Below are 21,426 nucleotides of genomic sequence, written 5' to 3'. Positions count from 1 at the left end.
TATATATAGTGAAAAAAACCCTTACCAGTTAAATGACTTGCACAACTGAATATAAGTGTGTCGGCAGTTTTTCAACACTTAACGACCATTAATAAACTCTAAGGTTAGATCCATGGACCATCATCATCAGTTTCTGTGGTCAATGGACAGGATTAATTCATTTCTCCATTTTATCCAGAGGTGAAACCATCACATCCAAATCGTATTGCAGTGATATTGACATAATGCATCAAAACTTTGTCAAAAACAACCTGCATTGGTTATTCTTCATAGTACAAGAGGAGAAAAAAAGCAGTTATCTCACCTCAATTTTTGATTACTTTAATGAAAACTGTGTATAATTACTAGTCAAAATTGATGAGTCTGCCAAGTATAGGTCGGGGCAATAATAATTGGCGGCTGTTTCAAAGCGATAAAAAAAAAAACTAATTTTTCATTTGGAGTTCTATATCTTAAAAAGTAGGAACAACACAAGAGAATGTTATTTAAAGAAGAGTAAATTTGCTAAAATATGAGCCCTAATAGAGTTATTTACGTTAAATAGTTTTCGAGATATAGCTTATTAAAAAGCAACATTTTGTATGGGACGTACTAAAAGATCAGTAGTTAATTAATTTATTTTGAGAAATCTATATCTCAGGAACTATGTGACGTACAGATGTCTATTAGCACCTATTACAGCTAGTTTATTGATCTATAAGGTAGGTTATGATGTTTATCTTCGTAGGAGTAATAGTGTACATGAAATTTGCTAAAATAGATTGATTTATAGTTATTCGGACAAATTTTCATTTGCCAAATTTATATTCATATGTGAATATCATAAAAACTACTACCCCTACGTAAGTGTCAAAAACTTCTTTATAGTAAGTTAAAATTCCTTCATTTTGAGTATTAGCAGACATGTGGGCGTCTTATGAATCTAGAGATATATTTTTTCAAAAATCCATCATTTTATACGAACAACTAGAAATTAACATTTTGTGAGTTTATTATGTCAAATATCATAAAAACTACTACTCCTACAAAGATAGACATAATCAACTATTTTGTAGTAATCTTAACTAGCTTTAATTTGAGCGCTGGCAGACATCGGTACGTCCAATAGTTTGTGAAATAAAGTTTTTCATAAATCAAATTTATTGTCCAAACAACTATAAATCAATTTATTTTAGCAAATATTAGGAAAATTACTATTCCTACGAAGGTAAAGGTCATAAACTTCTGTATATTCCATTAAACTTTAATTTGAGTGCTAATAGACATCTGTACGTCACATAGTTCCTGAGATATAGATTTCTCAAAATAAATTAACTGACTACTAATCTTTCAGTAGATATTTATGAATTTTTGCTCTTTGAATAGCTATATCTAGAGAATTATTGGACGTAAATAGCTCTTTAGGGCTAATATTTTAGCAAATTTACTCTTCATTAAATAATATTCTCCTAGATTTTTTTAGTGTTGTTGGTAGTTTTTAAGATATAGAAATGAAAAATTAATGTTTTTCTAAGCCGCCATTTTTATTCCCCCTACCTATACTTGGTAGACTCATCAGTTTTGACTAGTAATTATACATAGTTTTCATTGAAGTAATCAAAAATTGGGGTGAGATAACTGCCTTTTTTTCTTATCGGCTCTTGTACTATCACTATTACACAACACCAGATGTTTCTTCAATGTCGACAGAGTGTTTAAAGTCCTCTCACACCAACCTTAATCGCCAGAGTTATCTGCAACAGATTTCCATCGGCTCAGGAGTTTGTACTGATTCCATAAAGATAATTTTTTTAAAAATTATTGTCAGGTCAAAAACGTATTTCCTGAATTCATTTCATCACAAAATCCTGAATTATTCATTTCTGGGGTTGAAAAGTTGGTAACATGTTGGAGATGTATAGAATATGGTTGTTAATAAAAATGTTATGATTTCATAAAATTGTTTTACCAAAATACCCTCTTTTTGAACTCATTACCATGACAGTGTATTTTTCAGTTGTATCATGTTTGTTTTGGTTAGAATGGCACATGTTCACTTTATTTGTTCTAGGATAAAGGTCTGCTTGCAGCTGTAAATACCATCAAATACAGTTTTAGTTCTATAAGCTCTTCAGCAAGAGTTGTTTACTCCTTTCAAACTGTTATAATCAGTACTTCCTTCCAACCAGTTCTTAGCCAATATATGCTTTGATTGTTGATATAATTAAATAATGTGAATCTAGTAGGAATGATATGAAAGTATAATTGGAGTCTTGTGGCTCATAACGGAATTGATGAGCGCTGCGGGCTGAGGTAACTTGCTTAAGGCGACTCAAACTTGTCAGTCTATTTGCTTAATATCTACAATGCCATAAATTTTAAACAGCTCTAACAGAGCTCTGCTATAAGTATTAGGTATCCTCTCAGAGATTACATAATTAATCATTATTTCAGCATTATTTTTACTTCCACACACCTATATATGGAATATATAGTAAGTGGAAGTAAAGCGTTCGTGTAAATTTCGGATTTAAATTTCCGACGAAAAAACACGTTTAGAGGTCTCCTATGCCATGATTACTAAGTCCAGCAAAACGGACTCTGAGTGAGTGAACAGAGATCGGTAATACCTGTAACCAATCTAGCCCGAACCAGATATCAATCCTTTCATTATAAACATCCTAACCACTAAAACCACCAGTTTCTAACCTTGCTTACTCTTCCATTTCTGATTTATTCTTGGAGTCACCTGAAAAGAAAACGGCCGAATGTACAAATGTTATTAGAGTGCTACCTATGGTTAGTTTTTCTAAATGTTTATAGCATACCACTGCAATCTAGCCATACATTTAGTAGACGTATTTTTATGTAAATACAGTTGTATATCTCAATAATTAAATTAAAATTAAAAGGATTATAACTGAATTGTGGTTTATATTTATAAATGTATAAATTAAAAAAAGGAAAAAAAAACATGTCATGTCAACTTTCATAATCACCTTTCAATATTCAATAGTTGATCGCCTAAAACAGTTACTTCGCCGTATTATTTGTCAAATTGCTATAATAAATGTCATTAATAACTTGTTTTTAATTAGTGGCCATGCCAATTCTGATTACTATTATGACATAATTTTGTGTTAGTATTATTATGACATGAAAATGCTTATAGTCAATTATATTAAACGATTATTCTAAACATGGGGAATATCGAACATAAACCATAAATCATTTGAGATATAAAAGAAACCCATCAGAAATAAAAAATTGCTCCCAAATTTAATACAAAATGAAGAGTTGTCAATAAATTATACATGGTCTATGTTTTCATTTACTACAATATATATCATATTCCTTTATAAATATTTGTATTATTTTGCAAGTTGAAAAATCAGTCATTGATAACATTTTTTTATTATGTTCCAAGGTTCAAGAAATTCTACTCACAGTTACCTACAGTTAAAGGAGCAGTGACCTACAACTTGGGAAACCCAACCACAACTCGAAGACTGAAGCCCAGGCTGCTGCAGGACATCCTGTTATAAGTTCTAAGTTCTGTTATTGTCATTCTAAAATTTTATCATATCTTAATTTATTTTTTCTCTTCATCTTTTTCTTAAATTAACTTCTTTTTTTTATTAGAAGTGAATTATTTATTTTGTTAATTCCGTAAATGTCATTGTTTTTGTTATTAACTTTTCTTTTATCTTTTATTAAGATTTATTATTTTAATCTATTTATTTTATCTTAATTTTTTTTATTTATAACATTTGATATAGGGGTGCCTTTTGTATGAGACTATAATCCTCCATTATCAATTGTTAACAAACAAAATGTACCTCTCACATTAAGCATGTAAGCCCAACCAGGCTGATATGGTATTAAATAAATAATATTTCGTTTTCATACCCTTACTTATTATCATTATAACATAAGTTTTGTTTAAGTTTTATTATGATAACATAAATAGGCTTAAAATCCATTGGATAATTATTTTGATGATGGGGAAGGCTGAACCCGAAACGTTAACACTAGGGTACTTTCCCTTAAATTGTAACAAATGTAATCTAAGTTTTCAGTCACTAAAATATATATTTTATTACTATATAAATATTTGGGTTATTTAGGATATTGTTATAATAAATATTATTAATATTAATATTTTTTTTTAAATTTAATATCTGTTATACGGTTTATTCGGTATAGGGTTAACTAATTCATTCCGGATAATCGGGGTTTAGCAGGAATTGTGAAAAAATAATAATAATAATAAATTAAAATGTCAGCAATGCCCCGATCACTACTACATTGGTGAGACATCACATAATTTAAAAACTTGCTTAAATCAATACAAAATATATAACTAGTTTGAAACTGCATAAGGAATAACAATAGTTTTGACTTCGATAATGTCAACTTTTTAAATTGGAAAATTTCTTAAACTTAATTACATCAACAAGCGCCTAAAAAATGATATAAATTCATGATGAAATAGAATGAGTAACATTAAATACTATGGAGCTATGTTGCCCATTAAAATGTAACAATTTAATAGTTAGATTAAATTGTTTTTTTTATCATATTTGCATATTAAGTTAAATAAGGTATATAAATATAAGGTAATGATACATTTTAAATAAATAAGCATATTATAGATATATTAATGATTAGGATACGAATTCGATGAAATTCAATTACGAAAAATTGACGAGTGTTCTAGGAAGAGATTATTCTTAAATTTTATATATATTGTGCCTTTATGTCAATTATATCGTGGAAAACTGGAAAATATTTATAATCCTATACAAATACTTGTATCATGTGGCAAATTGATATAAGAAATGTGATACCATTTCTTTTTATTATCATGGCATACATTTGTTTTTACAATTATTATCATTACATTAAAATACTTATAATCAATTGTATGTTTATTTTGAATATGGGGAAGGCTGAACCTGAAACATTAACCATTGGTAACTTTTTTTTTGTATTTACTAGCTACCATCTCTTATCCGGAATATCGCATTATTCCGAATAAACGGGGTCCTAATGTAATTGTGAAAATATAATCAGATTTTTTTTGTAGCTGAGAATGCAATAATTGGTGCGAGTCTTCCCGGTACGAAATAGCTGAGCCAAGGAAAATGTGTTGGTGTCTGTTTAGTGAAAAGTGGAATCCTAGGAAGGATGAAGGGAGGATTCATTTGGAAGGAAGGAGCGGGAATAAGGTCCTTGGTAAGAGATGATGGCTTAATTCATAATGTCGCCTTGTCTTTGTTACTTCCTGTCTTCATTTATCCTCCCGCTCATTCTTTCCACATTTCATTTCTCTCTCTTCATTTAGCCTCTTTACTCTGCCTCTCCATTTTTTTTTCTTAGACTTATAGCTTTCATTTTTTTTTTTGTCATTACAGAGGAGGATTTTCTTTCCGTAATTATTTATATGTAGTCGAGATTTAGAAGGAAAATTACAACAAAATGAGATTATGAATAAGTTAAGAAGTAAAGAAAAGTGTTAAGAATTTTAGTCGTATCTGAAAAAATGTTTTTAATTATTTTAGTTTTCAACATGATTACTTAGAAAACTTCTAAAACGCTAAAAATAGCATTTTTTATATGCAGAATTTGTATTAGACTGTAAGAAATTAATTGAATGAAATACGACATAAGTTGACAGAAAGAGAATTTAGGTTGTTTGAACAAGAGAGAATGTGAATGTTAATCACTAAATCTATTGTAACTACAGGTATGAAGGTTGGCCGAAATAGAACATTTATTGTTAGGGATAGTTTATTCATAGGGGTCTAATGATTGTTACGGTTGCCATGGTGAAATAAAAACACTGGCGATATCTGCGTAGACAAGGGGTGTTACGGTTGTCATGGTGAGATAAAAACACTGGCTAGATCTGGGGTTTAGGGTTTCCGTAAACAGGTTTCTTGCCACTACCAAATAACTGGAAACGAATCCCAAACAAATCTTCCTGTACCGTGTAGCTCTTACAAAGGAATAATTGAGGCGAATAAAAAGTTTGTAGTTGTTGTTGTTGGTTGGGGCTTTTGGGCGTAAAACCCTGAGGTCATCAACGCCCACGTTTATCTCTTTATAATTCTATTACAAGATTTGAAATTCTTTAATTGCTAAATAAGTTTGAATAATTTCTTATTTTAGAATGTTTTAATATTTTTAAAAGATTATTCCTTTTTAAGAAAATTAAAACCATTTCTATGTTTTTTTGGTCATCATTCAGGGCATCCGAAACACTCGGTCCCACTCCCAATCTACATAAGTTCATGTTATAGAAATGATATTCTTCAAATATGTGACTGACTGTAAGTTCACTGTGATATTGATCAGGTATGCATGAGTTAAATTCGTATGACCTATTCTCAATCTGGCTATAGCTACCTCCTCCCTGCGATTGGAACGGTTTGATGTGTTCCATGGTTTAATCGTTTTTTAATAGTTTATAATTTGCTTGGCGGGCTTCATTCCACATAGCTTGCAAACTAGCTAATATTTCATTTTTCATCGGGAAACTTATGTCTGGGGGTGTCAGAATGGCCGCGCCCCGAACCGGAAGGGCAAGTGCTTGTTTAGCTGCAACGTCCGTCAGTTCATTTCCAGCGATCCCCTCGTGATTTGGCACCCATATAAAGAAAACAGTTTTTCCCAAGTTTTCTAGCATGTTGGTGTAATTGTGTATTTTTATTATTGCCGAGTGTATCGGGTAAATGGTCTTCATGGCTTTTAATAAGCTTAAAGAGTCGGTAATGATAACAATGTTAGTATGCGTCACTGTCATGGAGAACTGGAGTGCTGAGGCTGTTGCATGTAATTCAGCTGTATATACACTGCATAATTTATGTAGTTTTATTTTATGGGTTGACTTATGTGTAATGAAAGAGGATGCTGTAGATTCGTTAGATTTTGATCCGTCAGTATATATAAAAAAAAGGATCTAGAATATTTTGACAGAGACGTGAGAACCTAGTTCTATATTCAGTATGTGACGTACTACCTTTGGACAATCGGGATAATTGTAGCCTGTGTATCCATGGAGGATGAGGGACTTCCGGGATGTACAGAGGTATTTCTTTAAAGAACTCAGTAGCAGTATGTGTTCTTTCTGCCAACGGGAGTGTTGAATTGAAAAAATAATCAAACAAAAATCGAATATTTTGGTTTGAAGATGTATTTATGTGTTGAATGATCCTTTTGAGGGTATAATTTTGAAATGTGGTTTATCGCCAGTTTTTTCCTTCTGAAATAACAGAGGAGGTAGTCCAGCTTCAGAACACAGACTAAGAAGGGGGTTGTTCGAAATGCACCAGTTGCGATACGTATCCCTGTATGATGAACCACTTCCAGTCTGGCGAGAATCCGGTGTCGGGCAGAGCCGTAAATAAAACATCCATAGTCTAGTTTCGAGCATACTAGGGTCCGGTATAATGTTATCAGTGTGTGTCTGTCAGAGCCCCAGGAGGTGCCACTAAGCAAGCGTAATATATTTTGTTTTTTTATTGTATTAGATTTTAGAGTCGAAATGTGCGTTTCCCAATTTAGCTTCCGATCAAATATCATCCCCAGAAATCTGTGGTTATTTGTGTAGGGTATCAAAGATTCACCTAAATATAGTTCAGGAGATGGTGGGGTTATTCTTTTTCGGGTGAAATGGAGGCATTTGGTTTTCTCAGGTGAGAGCTCGAGACCGATTTAAAGTGACCAGTTATTGATTCTATTTATTGCTTCCTGTAATTTATGTTTGATAGTAGTTGTATTTTCTGATCGACAAATAATGGCTAGATCGTCCGCAAATAGCAGCCGTTTAACACCCCTTGGCATGTTAAGTCCCAAATCGTTAATTTCTAGGCAGAATAGAGTTGAGCTGAGAACACATCCTTGCGGGACTCCGCTAATCTGTTCGCGTTCATCGGAAAATTCTCATCCTATTTGTATTCTGAAGCGGCGATGTGAAATAAATTGTTTTATGTATTGGTACATTCGCACTTTGATTCCGACAGCTGATAATTTTTTAAGGATTATATTATGTTTGATACTGTCAAATGCTTTTTTAAGATCGAAAAATATCGCTATTGAATGTTGAGCATTAATAAATTTTTTTTGTTTAATATTTATTCATTGCTATTTACAACTGTACATTATAATACAGAGGAGTAATAAATGAATATTGGGTTTCAGCCTCCAAAGTAACCAGATGGTCTAGTGTGGATCAACCTTTGCTGAATCCAGATTGAAAAGATTGTAAAAAATTATTGCTCTCTATTATCCACATTAATCTTTTATTGACCATACGTTCCATTATTTTACTGACACAGCTTGTGAGGAATATGGGTCGGTAGCTGGCAGTCATCCGCTTGTCCTTTCCATTTTTTAAAATTGGGATTATTATTGATTCCCGCCAGGTATTTGGGAATTTCCCAGTGAAACAGACATGATTGTAGTAGTTAAGCAGCCACTAGCATGTTATTTGGGAGTTTTTTTTATCATGTAATAGTGGATTTGATCAGGTCCGGTTGTAGTGTCTTTGACTTAAATACCGATATGTTTTAGTTCCCATAGGGAAAAAGGGAGGTTATAAAGTAGGACCGCTTCATTATCTGTCCTTTCGGAACCTATTGCTTTGTCATAACTATTATTTTTAGTGGAATAATATATTTCGGAGAAATAGTTGGCAAATGTATTTGCAATTATTGATGGGTTATCTGTCAGTTTTCCGCTAACCGATATGGTGTGACAGGGAATGGAGGGATTTCTTGTAAATTTGCGGACTTTATTCCACACATCAGCTGACAAGATAAAAGAGTTTACGGAACTAATATATTTTTTCCATGACTCCCCTTTACTTTGTTTGAATATATTTCTACATATAGCACGGTGCTTTTTGTATTCAATAATGTTTTCCGACGTCATACATTTTGTGAACTTTTTATATGCCTTACGACGTTCTTTAGTAGTTAGAAACACGAGAGAGCTGCAGAAGGTAAATCATGGGCACCATTACTAGTGGAAGCGATACCAAGAAATCTGCCAAGAGGACGAAGTATAGCCTTTTTTAAAATGCTTACTGGCCATCATTATCAGTCAAAACTTCTGTTCAAAATTGGTGCTTTTGAGAGCCGACTCTGCAAGCTTAGCCTGCTCCAAAAAATAAAGTCAATACATTTAGAAACTTGTCCATTATTATTAGATATAAGAAATAGTTTCAATCAAGAAAAGACAATATAGGTGAAAAATAATAAATTATATTGGACTGCGTGAGCATGGATGGTCGAGTATTTTGGGGTATTAAAAATAAAAGATGTAGCATTGATTTAACACTGCTATCCTGACCTGTATTGTGTTTAAACTGGTTCAAAGAACTAAAACTTTGATCTCTGAAAGTTACATTACTATTTACTTCATTTTTTCTTATTCAACTCTTCATGTAAACTTTCATATTTTCATCAATGCCGACGTCTAGTTTAGCTTTCATTGTGTGCACTACACAAAAATCTTTCATGACGTTGGATAAACTTTAGAACAGGTCGAACTATTAATTATTCCACCTATATATTTCCTATTATTCCACCCCTGCCACTCTGACAGGACCTCTTTAAAGTAAATTATAACTTAGCCTACTCATCCTTATTTTCTCAACCCACTAGTGTACCTTAAGGTAGTATCCTGGGTTCCATTCTCTACACGGCTTGCACAGATGATATCCCAACACACCTAATACACTCCTAATAATATAAGCTGATGACATATGCGCTATATGTAAACAATTACCCAACTGCGGCATCCTAAACTCTGCAGTCACATATAACACCTATTTAAGAGTGGTGTTATAACCGGAGAATCAAAATACATGATAACAAATCTCATCAAATCACTATTACTCGCCGCTGTAATACTCCTGTCTCCTGCCATACAGTCTATTTTTTAATATCCCACTAACGTTCATTGAACGGATTATTTCTAAGAGAGATACTTAGGATTCATGTTTGACTAAGTTGGAATCCTCACACTAGACTGAAACGACCAGAAAATGCTCGTAGATTCCGATTACTATAGCACTTACTTGACAAGTTCCCTAAACTCTCCAATTATTACAAATAAACTCATACACACTATCTTAATCAGACCTGTATGGATATAAGGAATTGAGCTTTAGGGTTCCACCAAACCATCCAATTCCTCCCGTATCCAATCCTTGCAATCAAAAACCCTCAATGCTCCTTATTGCACACAAATAAACTCATCCATAAAGACCACAAATCCCATTTGTTGCAGGTTTGTGTCAAAATAGATAAACCTCCTTTAATTTCAAATCCTCACTCCTTCAAATCTATCACTTCGTACCCTTTCATTCCCAACTATCCTTGATAATCCTCCGAGGTGTATGAAAAGAAGATGGCCCGGAATCTTCTGATTTAAACTAGTGCTATTACCATTGGGTAGTACCTTCACAGGATTATCATATCTTATGACTCTAGAATTATCTCATTTAATTTTTTTTTCCAAGACTCCCCATTGGAGTCCTATACTGCCTAACCATGGTTGGGGGTCAAAGTTCTTCATTTTGTGGGACCGCCACTCAATGAAAAAAGTCAACGTCCCAGGCCGGATTCGAACCGGCACCGCCAATAGACATCAAATTGGTAAGACTGTGTCTTAACAACTGAGCTACGGGTGGCACTACTATTCAGTTGTAAATTTCTATAAATAAAAACAATATATATTTTAATATAATTTTCCAGCTATTCAATATATCGTTATCAGAGGTAATTTTTTTTAAAATAGCATTTGAAACTAATTAACTCTTTGCTAAAAATAAATTTTAAAATATATTAATGTAAAATGATTAGTTAATTAAAAATATGCATAAATAAAATAAGTTCTTTTATTACATATACGTTGATAAATAAATACACTTTTTATATAGATTTTATTATTAAAGTTTATTTAAATTTCATATCAAATTTGAATTGTTTTGATTACTTGTAACTTACGACATGACATGGCGAGATTCAATTCTCATGAATCAAAAAAACAGTTTCCTTTCCTTACTGAGACAAGGCTTGACAGGTACAAAGTGTTGTCATTCATCTTTATAGTCCCGCTTGACAGATTTCCTCTCTTATGGAATCCGTCCTTTTTATTCCTAGTAAGATTTATTTATATCGGGATGTGTATTTAGCTTTCGAATCTCATTAAATTATATTTTAATAATCATTACTGATCAATTAAAATATTTTTAAAAATATTAATGGTCAGTCTAGAAGCTTCATTCATTTCTAAATAATTATAATTGATATTTAAACCTACAATACTCTGGTTCTTCAGTATTTATATATTGATTTTATGGTGGATATAGTATTTCTTCATAATATATTCTCGAGAACCATTAAATTATGTTGTAACTTATACATGTAAATTGTGCAATAATAAAACAAGCTGTTTCCAGGTCTTACCTCGAGGGTCTCAGGTGTGCTGTATATATCTGATGTAAATTCATAACTTAATTAACAAGGCAGACGAATTCTGAGTAACAAAGCTGAGGTATGTTATATTGTAGTATATGAATATAGATCGAACGATAATCATCAATAATTATTTTTCTACAGCTTAAAACTTAATAAAATAAAATTACATGCAAAATATATTTACACAAAATATATTTATATGATGTTAAGACATGTACAATGTATCAGTTATAGTATCATGGCAAACTTAATATAATAATTATTAAAAACAACAATAAAAAAATATGATATTATAAACATAAATAATTGGTTGTAATACAACAACATAAGTTCCAAATGGTTTTATAAATTCATTATGTTTCTTTACAGAACTTTATTGTATACTCTTTGTCCACATCTTTTTCTTTATATCATCCCAACAACGTTTCAGGCTCTTCTATTTATGACCAATAAAAATATTTACCATCGACAGTTTTACAATTAGCCTCAAGTTACAATCAACCAAGTTTACATTGCATTTAAATGAAAACTTTTTTTGACACATTTACAAACAAATAATTCAATATTTAATTATATATAAATTCACTCCTGTAATCTATAGACATTAATACATCTAAAACAAAATTTCCTATTTATTATTTTTTCCTTGCCTTATTATTAATTTTTGGACATATACATTTTTGACATTGACAACAGCACTAATGAAAAATAAGGCTTTTAAAAAAAAATAAATAAAAGAAAAAAGAAAATAGGACTTATATTTAATTTAGAATACATAAAAATGATTTTTAATGTTATATGACATACGTCCACAAATTAGTAATAAGGTAAGGAAAAAAATAGGGACAATAACTAAGAAATCTATCTAGGCTTAATCTCAAAAACATTTTAGATATATAAATTGTAATAAATTACTGAAGTGAATTTATATATAGTTAAATATTGAATTATTTGTATGTAACTGTGTAAACATTTTTTATTAAAATGCAATATAAACTTGGTTAATTGTAACTAGATGATAATTGTAAAACTATTGATTGTAAATCTTTTTATTTGTTGAACTTGATCGTGGGCAGAAGATTCTTCTTTATATTATCCTGAAACGTTGTTCGGATGATATAAAGAATAAAGATGTGAATAAAGGGTATAAAATAAAGTGCTGAAAAGAAATATAATATCTTAAGAAGGTACTGGTACTAGTACCGGTATTTTGGTGGAGGGAAGTCCGGAGTGTGTGCCAACCCCTGACGGCTACCCGAGTTGCCGCCGCGTACTGACCAAGGTGGGAGTGTCAAGATTCATACTTCAGGACCGTCGAAATATGAACGTTAACTGTCTCAGGTGGGAATCGAACCCACAATGTTCCGAACCGAGCGTACTGGGACCTGCGCACCAACCCGCAAGGCAGTCTTTTCTTTCTTCTTAAGAAGGAAACGATTTATGCAATTATTTAACATATTGGTTTTGAAAAGTTTTTATAGGTGAATGTAAATTTGTATTACATAAATATATATTTTTCCATATATATGATATATATATAAATATATATGATTCCATTTCTTTAATACTAATTTATCACTGCTATGATATTCTATTTTTATATTCATATTTATTTCACATTATAAAATTTATAGGTTCATATTTAATAGTATCAAGGTAGTCTTGTAGTCAAAGCTTTTTGATCTCAATTTCAGAGTCCTTGTTAAAATCTCCACTAAATATTGTCCTTTGAAATTTATTAATTTATCACTGATAATGGAAATTTTTTTCCCCATTCTAAAACATTATTATTTTAATGTGTGGGGATAGAAAAACAAAACTGTATTGGTAGAATGGGATCATATAAAAATTTGATTTTTCATCTCTTCAAAAAAAGAGAAATATTAATAAGATCACTATAAAAATATAATAAAGACATGAAGCGATATCTGAAGATAAATACATTTCGAAAACCCCTTTGTAACTTGAAATGAATAATTATAATAAGTCCCTGTTCCGTTTAAAAACAAAAGATAAGTGCGGTCAGAGAATAACACAAATAAGTTGAAAAACTTATTTAATAGTGCCAACGTTTCGGCCAGAATTTCCTTCTTTCATCTGGTCTAAGAACAAACAACTCAAATCAATAAACACAGAATGATATGACAAGTAAATAATTGTACAGAAGGAAAATTATTAAAAATAAAAAAATTAAAGAAATGAAAGAAATGGGAAATAAAACGTATATATAGGTAATTAAATATGTAAGTAAAATAACATTATTAAGGTAATAAAACACAAAGTTATATAATGCAAAGAAATATGAATATAGAATAAAGAAAGAATATGAAAAGTTAAGTTAAACAAGTTATTAAAAAATATGACAATAATAATATGTGGAGAACACAACTAATAACTAATAACATAGCGCCCCATGTGTATAGTAAAAATATTTTTTCCAGGGATAAGAAACAGACGAAAGAGATGAGAGACATTTTTTTCCGGAATTCAGAGAAATCATTTTTCTTCTCTTAAATTCAACGTTATCATAGAAAATGCTGAAAGAGAACATAACGCCACGAACTTACCATTCAGCAGAGTGAGTTTACTCCATAACTTCTTTCATAGCCAACTGGACCTTGATCTTCATACAATTACATTAATTCAAAATTTAATAACCTATTATAAATATGTTTTTTTCTTTGCCACCCGCTATAATTTATCTACAATAAATCCCAGAATTGTTTTCTCTTGTCACTGTATGTTATATTATTCAATATATTCCTTATCTTTTAATTAAATTTCTCACATACAAACCAGTCACAAAACCCAAACAGCTCATTCTAAAGTGAAGTAGCACAAGTAACCGATGGTTGCTAGAAAGCTAAACCATGCTTGATAATGCAGCCATTCCCGCCATGGTGACTTTACCTTCTACCATATATATTGCGAAAAATATGTTTTATTACATAATCAAGTAATAACTAGGGATACCGAATACCGGCATTTTGAGCAATTTGTACAAGTTTTTTTTCATTCACAAAATTAAATACCGTTTTTTTGAGTATTTACTAGAAATGTTTTTCTATATGTTCAGGGATCGCCAACATAGCAAAACAGTATACGTTCCTTTAACTCTATACACATTTAAAAAGGAAAAATAAAACAAATTTGTTAAAAAAAGAAAGAATCAAATTGCGATGAATATAAAAATGTATGCACAATTTCAATGCCCAAGCCATCAGAGATTTTAGATTATTTTGAAAATGAGATAATTTGCATGAAATTATAATTAAAATGAAAGCAATGGATGGTTTTCCATTTCGAGTATTTTGCTCTTCTACACAATCGAGAAAATCCGCCTCTGTCTCCTTCAGGGCGAAAACTCCAGCGCACGATACCACTTCTGCCGCACCCCGAATGCCAGAAATGGTAAGGAAAAGGACAGAAACAAAAGGTATAAATCAACAATTGTACTATGCACATGGAATTCAATTAGAAGAAATAGATGTATTTTACCAAAAAAAATAAATAAAGAACAATAAATGCTGTGAAAACCAAAATGCAATACAGCAATCAGTTGTATCTAAATCCATACGATGATAAAATCGATTTACTTGCAGGAGGGACTTAAAGTACAAATACTTGGAAAAAGTATAAGGCGTTCCACCAACTAATGTATATACTGAAAGTGAGTTCTCAACAGCAGGTAAGGTTTGCACAATATTACAAATTGTACGATTGATGCATTATGTTTTCAAGATTACATTCCAAAAATTTATAATAATATCACAGACTGAATAGTAATAGTTACATTATTATTCCTTTTTGTGATTCCCTATATACTGTTATAATTTATTAGTTACAAATTTTTTTTTGTGATATTTACTCTCTCTAATAAAACAATAAACACCAGTGTTTTTTTTTATTTTTCTAAAATCGCAACTAGGAGTATTAAAACCGGTATTGCGGTACTCAGATCATCTTATAACATCTTATGCAAAGATGTTATTTTATGGATAAAAGAGATTGGATGGCAAGAGTGGCAAGATGAATGGTTCACCATGAGAGACAAGTTAAGAATGGTCCAACAGACAGTGAAACGTCCAACCAGAAACTTGAATCTGCTACGGAGAGAAGATGTGGTATTAACATATAAGTGGTGCATGGCCGTTCTTAGTTGGTGGACTGATTTGTCTGGTTAATTCCGATAACGAACGAGACTCTGACCTATTAGCTTGGCGCTCCCGGTATAAATACCTACCGGCGACAATTATTCTTCTTAAGGGGACAGGCGGCTCTCAGCCGCACGAGATTGAGCAATAACAGGTCTGTGATGCCTTAATGTATTGCTCACGAACCACACCGGTTCTCTTCAGATTTACAGGAGATGTTGAGCGAAGATCCCACAACAATAACAAAACTTTTTCACTTTCTAAAAATCACTAATATTTATGATCACATATAGTCTAACTAATCGTAATTGTAATTGTAAATTTGTAGATTGTAATGTAATTTAACTTGTAATAGTAATAGTAATTGTAATTGTAAATTTGTAAATAGTAATGTAATGTAACTTGTAATAATAATTGTTAATTTTTAACTTTCTCACTTTGTAATTATATATAACTTTCTCATTTTGTAACATTGTAACTAAATATGTCAATAGCAATCTACTAACTTTGTAAATTCAGTGTAAATGACCCTGGTGTTCGAAACACTTAAATAAATAATTGGTTCGATATTGCAATCAATCCCTAGTAATAACATAAATGTTTTGCATATTTAATTATTAATGTTATACTTTAGGTTTTAACTTTTTTACTAAAGTGCATAAACTAATTATTTTGAGCTAAATGGAATAGATTTAGAATTAGATAGTATCTTCTTAGACTAAAGCCATTCGCTAGACGATCTCAATCAAATGAATGGAAAGAGGAGAAGGTAGTTAAATAAACAGCTTTCATGTTTATGATCTCATAAAACTTACAGTCTGCTTCCAAACGATGTTCCTTCACTTCTTTCAAGTTCATAGCACTTGTTTATAGAAGTATTGAGTTACGATTGTTGCTTTCGTTACGGCTCTTTGGATATAAAATATAATTTCCTTTTTTTTATTCATAAAAATAACAAGATAAATATTTGTATAGTTAACAGATTATAGAGTTTTTTTTATAAATCCAAGCTATTATAATACACGTTTAACTAAAGGGTTAAGAATGAATTTGTTTTAGAATTTTGTTACATTCAAATATATAAAAAAATCGTAACCTTTAGAGATAGAGTTTTGTTAGAAATTCCTGAAAGAGGCTATAGGAATAGGAAAAGATTCTTGCAGAAGAAGCACTCGTACGTGATGAACTACGAGCACAAGCTTGGCTGATTGCGATTTTGCATTCAAGGGGTGAATAAAGGAACGTAGGCTAAAGGAGATCAAGAATGGAGATTTTTGGTATATAAAGCATTGCTAAGTTTTTAGAATGTTGATGTATCTTGAGTGTGTGTAAGTAAATACTGATCAGAATGTAAAATTAATAGTTATCTTTTATAGATGCTATGTAAAATTATTGTTATGGTTTTTAGCAGACGTTTACTACTTATTAACAATGAAAAACGTTATTTTCCTGATTAAGTCCATTTTTCAATAGACGAAATCTAAGGATTTACAAGAGAAAAAAATCTTATTTCACCTAATGCTACAAGGCCTCACATGGCAATGTTGGTACCCATTTCGTGTTTATAATTCGACTTATGTGTATATAATAAAGTATTGCAATAGTACAAAATATCTAATTCGAATTTTCGAAGGAAATGCAATTTTATTAAATGATCAGAGTGTGCGGGTGTGTGTTTTTGTTTCTTTTGGAAGTTGAAACTATTCAAATTTCTGTGTGTGGGATTTTTACTAACCAAAACCATCTCTTTACTCCTGCTTCCCCCGGAACACCTCTAGACATTACATCGTAGAGGATGAGTGGCTGTTTACCGCCTCTTTGTGTTAGACTAATTCCTGGCTCGCCTCTCCTTATCTTTCTTCTTCAGTTGCTTGTGGGTCTCCACAGGCAGCCGTTGACTCGCACTTCTTGGAGTGAAATGTTATCGGCTGTCGATGCAGACCTTATTAAACTCATCTTATTGAACCTCTGTTTTTCTGTAAGCGAGGATAGAATAAAACACATCCACGCTTTCTTCTGTTGTGGGCACACTTATCGATTGTCACCTCCCATTCCTGGGAAATATCCTTGTCAAGTCCTGGGAATAGGTTCTATTATAGGTGCGCTACCTTCCTTTGCGATCATCTGTGTTTATGTGCGCGTGCGTGTATGAACAGCCTAGCTGAATGAAGCTGGTCCCAAGATTAATTGTAAGCTGGGTATAGAAGTGTTGGCGATAGCCTCTTGGCTGACAGCTTTTTCACTCAAGTCCTAAATGTCTGTGGCTTAAGCGCCCTTATCAAGTCTCTAAAAAGTTTTATAAACGTCTTGGACCTTATAGTTTGCTTTAATAATTTGTAATAAATTTCGTTTTGTTTTGTAATTTGTTATAGTATTTTCAACAAAGCTCTCAATGTAACGTAAAGGGCTGGCAGCGTTCACTCGCGGGCAGAATAACCATGTATTAAACTCATAACAACTTATTACAGAGATAATAATTACCATGCATAAACAAAGTTGTTTTTATGATTTCTCATGTTTCGACAACGCTAACTAAATCTAATAAGTTTATTCTTATCCATATGAACGAAAGAAAAAAGTATATGTATATAGTTTTTTATTATGTTATCAATTTCCTAACGTTGACCACATATATGTCTTACTGCGCGACCTACCAGACGCATTAATAATTAGAACTTTTAACTCTCATCCACATAAAAATATGGGCAAATTGTAGTTGTTTCATTGTGAAATCATAAAAATAAATTATTTTGAGTTGTGACAGTCTTCTTCCAAACCGTTGATATATAAATATTAATATATAGTGACTGTGTATAGCCATTAATAACGCTTTTTCTTAACAAGAAAATTAATTATATAGACCAATGAATAATATATGGCCTATAATAAAATTGAGAAGAGACGGCGACGATTACATCGGTTCATTAGTATCCTTCAGCTCTAGTTAAGAGCTATCACTTGTCAATTTCTGGCTGTCACTCCTCGTTTCTCTATATCTGTGGTGTTTGGACCACCCTTTGCTAATTTGGAGAAGTAGTTTTGGGAAAAGTAAGAACTCAGTAGTACATTTTCTAAGCTAGTTAGGGAAGATCTACTGATATGAGACCAGTTAGTTTCTTCAGCACGTGTAATCCTGAAAAACCACTTAAGTAATCTAAACCAGGTGTGTTTTAGCTAAAGAACAACCAGGGAAATAAGCAGTTGGCCATTTCTTATTTTCTTTCTAGAACTAAACATGGTATCAATTCCCCATTAATAAGATAATGTTAAAAAAAAATGCAATAAAAGAAAGAAGGTAATGAGTAGAAATATGGAATATTCCAAGAGACGATTCAGTATTTTTTTTTCAAAATATAAATTCAAAAATTGGTTGACACCTCAAGCAGCAGACATAGTAAATGTGTAACCTGTTAGGTAGGAATTACTTGCTGTATAACCTCAGGGGATTGGTAAACACATTACAACCGGGGGCCATTTATATCATGTTAGAGCTCAAATGAAATAAATTGTGGGGAAATTGAGAGATATTTTGGTGAACGAAACAAATTTAATTTTTTAGAAAATAAAAAAATAATGCCAGGAAGGGCAGATTTTATTTTTTTTAAAATATATTTAAATTAATATAAAAGAGGGTATGCGGACCACATTGTAGTACTTACCGGATAACTAGTAATTTGGCCGGAGAGGGAAATTACAGCGAACGATAGGACATTTCGAGAATTATTGTCGTTTATAGAATCTACATATAAACTTGGCTTTCCCCAACGGAGGTCGGCATTCCAGGTTTGAGAGGCGGAGTTTGGGAGGAAACTCAGTTGAGGTGGATGTAATAATTCCTCCAAACCTGATCTTAGGGCGTCACTTTTCAGGAAGGTTATCAGTCAAGCTAAATATGATTTGAACTCCACCTGGCATAATTTGATGGCTAGTGGTAGTTTACACTTGCTCAGCCTCCACTGGCTCACTACGTGATGCGGTGAGAGGGATGTGGTGAGATATTTTGAGCTCTGCTCTACCCCTCACATGTGAGGGTTAGAGTGGACTCAGGGATCCTCAGGTCGATTGTGTAAATATTGTATATTAGAGTGTAAATGTGACTAGAGAATATATATATTTTTATTTTTTGTGATTATGTTCATTTTGTTTATTCTTCTGTTTGTATATATATTTTTTTATATTATATATTCATTCATTTATTTATTTTATTATGTATGAGATTCATCACTATTACTTATTGCCCACAACTGTGTGGCAGATTGTAATATGTATCAATAAATACAAGTATTTAATAAACTAAAAAAAAAAAGTAGTAGTTTACAAATCAATCTCTCGGACGGTGATATTTTATGCAAGGCAGGCATGGGGTTTCGAGTGACGTTCTAAAAAAAATTAAAAGACAATCCAAATGTAAAACACTAAAATTAGTAAAAAAAAATAATAATAAAAAGTATCCATTAAAGAAGTTTTTTTTTCGATTTCTGATGGTTTTAGTTAGCTGAACACTGAAGAACTTTCCCAAGAGTCCTTTTTTTATTTTTATTATTTTCTTTTTTTGCAATGAAGCTAAGAGAGTACTGTAGATATTATAATATTTATGAGACTTTATTTTTTAGCCACAGCTGATCAAAATTTCAACTTGTCCTAAAGCCTTTAAAAAAGCGAGTTAGAGACGAGCCTTCTTACGGTCGTAATTATTAAGGTAAGGGGTCTTAACTTTGCTCTAAGCTAAAAGCTTTCCTTCAGACACCTGAGTCCAACCGGTTACTTAAGGTGTTTTTTCCTTAAATATTTAGAAATTTCCTTAATTTTATTTTTAAGAACTTTATTAATTATATATTTGTTAAAAAAAATTATGTTACTAATTTTTTAAATTATGGTTTGCCTATTATATTGTATAATTAGTTCCAATTAGAACGCTAGCTCAAGTTAAGATTAGAATTATTTTTTTATCTTCTTTCACATTTTATAATATTATTAATAATAAAATTTTAAATATCTAATTTTATACTTTACTTTTAAATTACTTCTTCAATAAACGAATGAATAAAATGTGTTTATTTAAATAAAATGATTCTATTCGTGCAATTGGCCTACGGTAACGTTTTTGATGATGGTAAGCAAAGCGAACTTAAAACAATCCAACCGCAGGCCTATAAATTAATTATAAGGTCGTATCTGAAGGATAGATTTTTTTTAGTTCATCTAGAAAGAAAACTTTTCAAATATTGCCACAGAGCAGAATTTTAGGCCCAGTTCTGTACACTATATGCACTTTAAATATTCCACAAAAAACTAACAAAATGCTCGTAACGCATACGACACTGTTATACTTTTCAAGAATGTCAACCCGATCACTGATCATTACAACGTACAGGTTCATTAAAATTAATTGCAAATTTGTTTTAATAAATATCTAACACAAATTAACATAGTAAACTCGAAACAGGTCACATTTACGCTTAAACGTTTAGACTGTTCTAACAATGTCCCGTTACCTAAACAGAGATAAAATACTTGGAACTAAAGATGGACAGACTACTGACCTAGAAATTACACGCGAAAGCTTTGAAAAACCACTGAATATCAACGACTACTTCATAAAAATGAATTATCACTTACAAACAAACTTGAAATATAAAACATACTACTAAAACCGATATGGACTTACACCATTCAGATGTGGGGCCCTCCTTCAGATCATTCAGATCTTTCAATCAAAATTCCTCCGATACATCGCTCACAGTACCTTAACATCACAAACAAATCATTACACAAGTACCTAGACATACTATTTGTGACTG

The 21,426-nt window shown here is 31.6% G+C and overlaps 1 protein-coding gene and 1 long non-coding RNA gene across 3 annotated transcripts in view; one reads left to right on the top strand and one right to left on the bottom strand.

Moving 5' to 3' along the window:
- The window catches only part of LOC106684202 (uncharacterized), an 85,874-nt gene that overhangs the window by 37,856 nt on the left and 26,592 nt on the right, over positions 1-21,426 (bottom strand). The window lies entirely within an intron of this gene.
- LOC106684203 (uncharacterized) lies at positions 4,828-14,183 on the top strand. 2 transcript variants are annotated; one of them, XR_001343664.2, is made up of 4 exons: positions 4,828-4,955; positions 5,069-5,217; positions 11,453-11,547; positions 13,913-14,183. It is a non-coding gene; the product is annotated as an uncharacterized lncRNA (long non-coding RNA). The 2 variants fall into 2 exon arrangements; XR_010844734.1 differs by lacking the exon at positions 4,828-4,955 and having other exon boundaries at positions 5,065-5,217.

Source organism: Halyomorpha halys, unplaced genomic scaffold, assembly GCF_000696795.3.
Source record: "Halyomorpha halys isolate HHAL.00 unplaced genomic scaffold, Hhal_1.1 Scaffold556.1, whole genome shotgun sequence".
Lineage (NCBI taxonomy): Eukaryota > Metazoa > Arthropoda > Insecta > Hemiptera > Pentatomidae > Halyomorpha > Halyomorpha halys.
The sequence above is the reverse complement of the archived record's forward strand: the minus strand, read 5'-3'. Positions and strand labels throughout refer to the sequence as shown.